At 35.0% G+C, this 7,112-nt stretch overlaps 1 long non-coding RNA gene across 1 annotated transcript in view; it reads right to left on the reverse strand.

The window, feature by feature from the left end:
- The window catches only part of LOC149137081 (uncharacterized), a 300,123-nt gene extending 293,706 nt beyond the window's left edge, over positions 1–6,417 (reverse strand). Inside the window, exon 1 of the long non-coding RNA XR_016237897.1 lies at positions 6,363–6,417. This is a non-coding gene — a long non-coding RNA (uncharacterized LOC149137081). The remainder of the gene's footprint in view (positions 1–6,362) is intronic.
- Between the last annotated feature and the right edge of the window lie 695 nt (positions 6,418–7,112).

Consider the following 7,112-nt stretch of genomic DNA (forward strand, 5'->3'; position numbering starts at 1 on the left):
TGTCTAAATAAACCCCTTTCAAGAAAATATCAAGCGGGCTGCACGATAAAAGGTTAGCCAGCCCTGTTTTAGGCAGATATGGCTGGCTGGTTTTCTTGAACATTTCCTAATCCAGGATAGATGAGTATTGGGTTCATCCCTTTAAGTTATAGACAAAGAGACAGTCCAGGTAGTGGAAACACCCCTCCTCACTTACTCCAAAGGCCAAGGTCGTTGCATCTGCAGGGAAGGTGATGGTCTCAGTTGTTTGGGATGTAAAAAAACATTGTCTTTATTGACTATCTTCAAAAGGGTCACACCATCACTGGAGAGTACTAAGCCAACTTGCTGAGACAGTTATGAAAAGCCATCAAGGCCAAACGTCCAAGAAAACTAATGAAAGGGGTTTTGTTTCATTGGGTCAATGCTCCAAGCACATGGCTACTGTGCATGACTGTGGCTTTGGACTGATTGAACACCATTCCTATTTTCCTGATTTGGCCCCATCTGGCTATCATCTGTTCTCCAACATGAAAAACACTTGGCTTGGAACCAGTATGGCAGTGATGGTAATACTGTATCTGCTGTTGATGACTATTTTTTAGCAGCAGGATGAAAGCTTCTTTGTTAGTGGGATACAAGCATTGCAACACCAATAGAAGAAGTGCTTGAACCACAAGGGGAGACTATGTTGAAAAATAAATCTCATTTGGTCACATTCCATGAGAGTATTTTAGTCAGCCTATGAACTTTCTAATTGATGCTTGTAAGTAAAACAACACTGGTTAGTGAGAAACAAGAGTGTATGCACACAAATATGCATATACAACATGCTTCTGCACTCACCAGGAATAAGTCATCCTGGAGCAACAACAGAAGGCATGCCCAAATTGCCAAATACAGTGGGATTGGACCCTAAATGACATGGTTGCAAAGCAAACATTCTTACCACAGAGCCATGTGTTCAGCTTAAGCACACATCATTGCCTATATATGTATATTTAGACACATATATTTAAGCATACACACCCACTCACCCACACACATATTTATTTAAAGACACATATACATATTTAAATGCATATATATATATTTAAACACATATGTAAGTGTATATGTATATTTGTACATATATACTCACGCTAAAATATACATGTGCAAGTATTGTCACATGAGGAAAGAAAGAAATGTATAGTAAAGTAAAAATGGGTTTTTAATAGTGTATAGACTTTCAGTGAAATGTTAAAAAAAAATGTAAGAATAGTAGCATGTTATTAATCTGTTTGGAAGACGCTTGTAAAATGTACAAGATCAATGCTATTGACCGTGAAATGTTGCGGAGGTGCCTCGCTAATAAACAGTATCTATAACTCAGTAATTTAGTGGAGTCTAAGATAATAAAAACAAGATGAAGTTAGTATTTTCAGTATATGTGTTTCAGTTAAAGTGATAAAAGACATTGATAGCTCGGCGTTTGGAAGCAATAGTTATCAGAGTTATCATAGATTACTGTAGTTGATGGCAGCCACATGAGTATAATGGATAGTAATGGTAATATGTGCAGAAGGAATATTGGCATGTAAGTTGCTGCACCATGTAATGATATATATGCATGTCTATGCCATGTATTGCGTATGTATGTATGTATATGTGAAAATGAATATGTGGTGCAGTGTGAGGATTTTTTAAATTTGTATGTGGATATGTTTGTGTGTGTAAGTAAATGTGGGTGTATGTAAATATTTTGTGTCAAGATATATAATACTAGTGCATTTAAGTGTAGGAATGAATACATACATGTCTGTGTGTGTTTGTCTGTGTACATATAGATATATGAATATGTAAGTGTACAACCCCCACACTACACACACACATATATATATATATATATATATATATATATACATACACATACATATATAATTACATATATATGTACATATACAGACATACATATATATATATATATATATATATATATATATATATATATATATATGACATGTATACATATATATATAATGATATATATACATATATAGACATATATACAAATGTATGTGTGTATGTATGTATATATATATCATGACATATATATATATATATATATATATATATACAAATATAGATATATACTTGTATACAAATATACACACACACATGCATAACACATATGTATTTTATATAAATATACACAGATACACACCAGCAGAGACACCCAACATTGCTTTGTTGCAGAACATGTAGAAAAATAATGACTTATAAAGAGTTTTTGCATGCCACTTAATATGTAACATTTGCAGGTTTTTTTATTCTATTGTAGTTGCATGAAGTTAAATTTTTTCCAGGTTTCTATAATGTGCAAAATATCTGAAACTGTGTTCGTTATCTTTTATTTCTTTCAGTCATTTAACTGTGGCCAAGCTGGGGCATTGCCTTGCCAGATTTTCAATTGAATGAATCGATCCAGGTCTTATTTTTTAAAATTCTGAGTGTCACTCTCGAGGCTTTGGTTGGCTCAAGGTTATAGCGGGAGACACTTGCCCAAAGAGCCATGCAGTGGGACTGAACCCAGAACCATGTGGTTAGGAAGCAAACTTCCAATCCTGAATATTTATTGGACATTTAAAATTTTTGACATAAAATATGCTATCTTTATTTTTTTACTTTCTTTTATTCTAAATTGAAATGAGACATAGAAACCAAGAAATTAGACCAGAAATGAGTTTTGATCTGCAAAAACTCTGGAGATGACATTTCTTGTCTTACAGTTTGGTGCTCTGGAAAAAATATTCACTTGGCTCAATATAAAACATACAACATAGAATTGCCTATGAAAGAAACATGAAACTGTGTGTTCAACTACAGCAACACTGTGAAACTTCCCCTGAGACTTGTTGATAATCATAGGAAAAGACACTGGAAACTGAAAGTGCTTAAAACTGAAATAGCATATCTGATGCATTTCAGGAAATGCATAGAATGCAAACATTTCCCATAGAGCAATTAATCATAATAATAACATTAAAAATTTGACTGCTAGCCTGATATCAGTCTTGGGCAAACTATAGCTAGTGAGACATTCTGAATGGTATGTCTAATGAAAAATTATCTTGAATTTTTTCTAAGTAGCTCAATCCACCTGATGATGAAATTACGTTTTGTGTGGCATGAGGTTGCTCATGTCTGACTTGTATAGTTACAGTATTTTAGTGCATCTAAATTTCAAGGCAAAATAATGGATGCTCCAAATTTCAGTAGCAGGTTAAGTGAGGAAGGACACTGATGTGCTGAGAAAAATTGAGAAAACTGTTATTGGGCAATTCACAACATCGCTAACAATGGCACCCCGCCCCATGATGAACTCATCAGGAAGGAGATAACACTGGATCCTATTAATTTCTAATATGCTCAAGTTTTATTTCATTTCAATTACAGGTATACCTGAGCAGTTACAAAAGCTCATGTCACAACTATGTGGTTTCTGTTTTTAGCTCACTGTGCAGCACCTTACTGAAGCCCCTGGTTACCTATGACATGTAAATGAAATACGATAAATGGAAACTACACAGAGGTTAATCATATATTGGTGGTGTGGGGGTGTTAATTATATTGATCCCAGTACTTGATTAGTACTTTATTTTATCAGTACTAGAAATATGAGCTACAAAGATGATCTCAGTGTGATTTTAATAAGCAAGGTATTGAACTCATTCAAGTATCACAAAGTACTTGTCCAACATCCTAATAATTCTGCTAATCCATAATTATAGTTGTTTCTAACAAAAGCACAAAACCTGAAATATGAGAGTGGGAAGGAAGAGTTGATTATGTCATGCCAATACTGGACTCATATTTATTTTATCCATCTGGGAAGAACAAAAGGCAAAGTTGACCTAAGCAGAATTTGAACATTGAAGATGAATAATTGGTATGAATACCACAGGGCATTTTGTCTAACTCTCTGATGATTTTCTAATCCACAACTCTAATAATAATAATCCTTTCTACTATATGCACAAGGCCTGAAATTTTGGGGGAGGAGTTAAGTTGATTACATCAACCTCAGTGCTCAACTGGTACTTAGTTTATTGACTCCCAAAGGATGAAAGGCAAAGTTGAACTTGGCGAAATTTGAACTCAGAACATAGCAGCAGGTAAAATACCAGTAAGCATTTCAGCCAGCATGCTAACATTTCTGCCAGCTCACCACTTTAAATATTATTATCAATAATAATAATAATGATAATGGTTTTGTATTTTGGTTCAAGGCTAGCAATTTTAAAGGGAGGGTATGTTGGTTGCATTGACCCAGTGTTCAACTGTTACTTATATTATCAACCCAGAAAGGATTAAAAGCAAAGTCAACCTCAGCAGAATTTGAAATCAGAAAGTAAAGATGGACAATGGAGTTCTAATGATTTTGCCAGCTCATTGAAATAATAATAATAATAATAATAATAATAATAATAATAATAATAATAATAATGATGATGATGATGCCCGGATGCAGTACCAGGCAGTGGCTCTCATGGCTTCTTATCTTAACTGATTGCAAGTGTTATCATGTACATTGTTTTGTCTTGGTATAAAAGATGGGCTACAGCAAATATTCTGCTCAATACCACAGATTTGCTTGTCAGTTGTTTGACCTTAACCAGTTGAAAATGTCCCTTGGTGACTGACAATGTATGCATCTCTAATCACGAGCAGAAGTAGTGGGGTAGCATCATAGCCATGTGTTGAGAGGAATTCTTTAGGATTTGGATAATTCACCTTTGGAAACATGGGCGTTTTGTTCTTCATCCTTAAACAACCCTTATTCAGGGACCTTTTGAGCAGGATGGGCTACTCACCCGGAAGAAAATCCTAACTGGGCCCCACCTACAAGACCATGAGCTGTTTATCATGATAGGAGATCACTATGTCATGCACATATGGTTGTGATGCATGTGTCTGGTGTACCCTTATCAGATGGGTAGTCATGATGGGTCTACTGGGCTTCGTATATTTTACCCCAGTGTCACTTTGATAGCATGCACAGCTCTCTCACTCAATAATAATAATAATAATAATCCTTTCTACTATAGGCACAGGGATTGAAATTGTGAGAAGGGGATAGTCAATTACATTGACCCTAGTACTTGACTGGTACTTTTTTCATTGACCCTGAAAGGACAAAAAGCAAAGTCAACCTTGGTGGAATGTGAACTCAGAATGTAAGGAAGGATGAAATGCTGCTCAGCATTTGGCCTGGCATGCTAACAGTTTTGCCAGCTCTAATTTTGATGCATGCTAATTTTGGTACAATGGCACCATACTCAAAGGGAGGTCCAAGTTGTTTACACTGACCTCACCACTTTACTGGTACTTAATTTTATCATCTCAAAAGAATGAAAGGTAAAGTTGATCATGGTGGGATTTGAACTCAAAACACTAGAGTCAGATGAAATGCTAAGTGTGTTATCTAACTCACTAACAATTCTACCAGCTCACTGACTTCTTTGAGAAAATCATTTATTCTAAGATAACTCTCTTTTACTCTCTTTACTTGTTTCAGTCATTTGACTGCGGCCATGCTGGAGCACTGCCTTTAGTCGAGCAGATCGACCCCAGGATGTATTTTTTGTAAGCCTAGTACTTATTCTATCGGTCTCTTTTTGCCAAACCGTTAAGTTACGGGGACGTAAACACACCAGCAGCGGTTGTCAAGCGAAGTTGGGGGGACAAATACAGACACACAAACATATATACATATATACGACGGGCTTCTTTCAGTTTCCGTCTACCAAATCCACTCACAAGGCTTTGGTCGGCCCGAGGCTATAGTAGAAGTTACTTGCCCAAGGTGCCACGCAGTCGGACTGAACCCGGAACCATGTGGTTAGTAAGCAAGCTACTTACCACACAGCCACTCCTGCGCCTACTGTTTATAAATTAGATAGATGATTGAAAGTTTGAGAGCGGGGAATAATCAAAGCCATTGACTCCAATACTGCTGCATTCTTTTATCATCCCTGAAAAGACGAAAGGCAAAGCTGATCCTGAAGAGATTTGAACACAGAGTCTAAAATCTAGAAAAAATACTGCCAGGCGTTTTGTTCCTTGGCTCTAAAAATTCTTGCCAAACAAACAAACAAAATTAAAAAATAAAATCAAAGGAAGTTTTTACATTCCGAGATTGATGGACGCTTATAGATGTTCATTAATATAACATTAAGTAACTAAATGTTTAAAAATAGTTCCAGTATTTTGCAGAAATATGAATGGCATACTTAAGACTACCATGGAAGTTAATCCTGCAAACCATTGCACAGAAAAACTTATTGTGAACCCTACAAAGAGAGATTAAAGAAGTGAAATATTCAACATTCAATACTTACCTCTGTCTTCTGTTTCAGACTCAGAATGAATTTGTTGTATTTTGGTACTCAGTTCTATAAAAGAATAGAAGTTCTCTTAGTAGAAAGGCTAGACTGACATCTGATGGATTTTTACAAAGAATATAGACATTAATGTATTGCAATTATTCTTGTATAATCTTTGTTCTCATATTTTGTGCATGTGTGTGCAATTGTGTATATCTGTTTATATATGTATATAAGCATATATGTGTGTATGTGTGTGTGTATATATATATATATATATACTTATATATGTATGTGTGTATATATATATATATATGTGTGTGTATTATATATATGTATGCCAAAAATTTTTCCCAAATTATAAGACCTCTCAAAGCTAGACCAAACATTTCAAGAAGATTCTTATTTTGGCCTTCCCACTCCATCTACGATCTCATCTGGATTTTTCTCAAAAGGAAAGGTTAAATACATTCTTAAATGAACATACATTCATGATGAACATTTACATCTACACGTAAATACAAACACATATATATCTTAACTTATATATGCACACACTCACAAATATTCCTTCATACATACGTGTAGATGGACATAGACAAATAGATAGATAGATAGGTAGAAAGAGAGACAAAATATATAGCAAACTGCATCAAAATTGCAGATGCTTGGTAAAGGGTGTACGTATATGTACATATATGTGTGTGTATAAATATATGTATATATATGGGTGTGTGTGTGTGTATGTGTATTACCATTCATTCT

The sequence above is a fragment of the Octopus bimaculoides genome, chromosome 2 (genome assembly GCF_046866305.1).
Source record: "Octopus bimaculoides isolate indiv1 chromosome 2, ASM4686630v1, whole genome shotgun sequence".
Taxonomy (NCBI): Eukaryota; Metazoa; Mollusca; class Cephalopoda; order Octopoda; family Octopodidae; genus Octopus; species Octopus bimaculoides.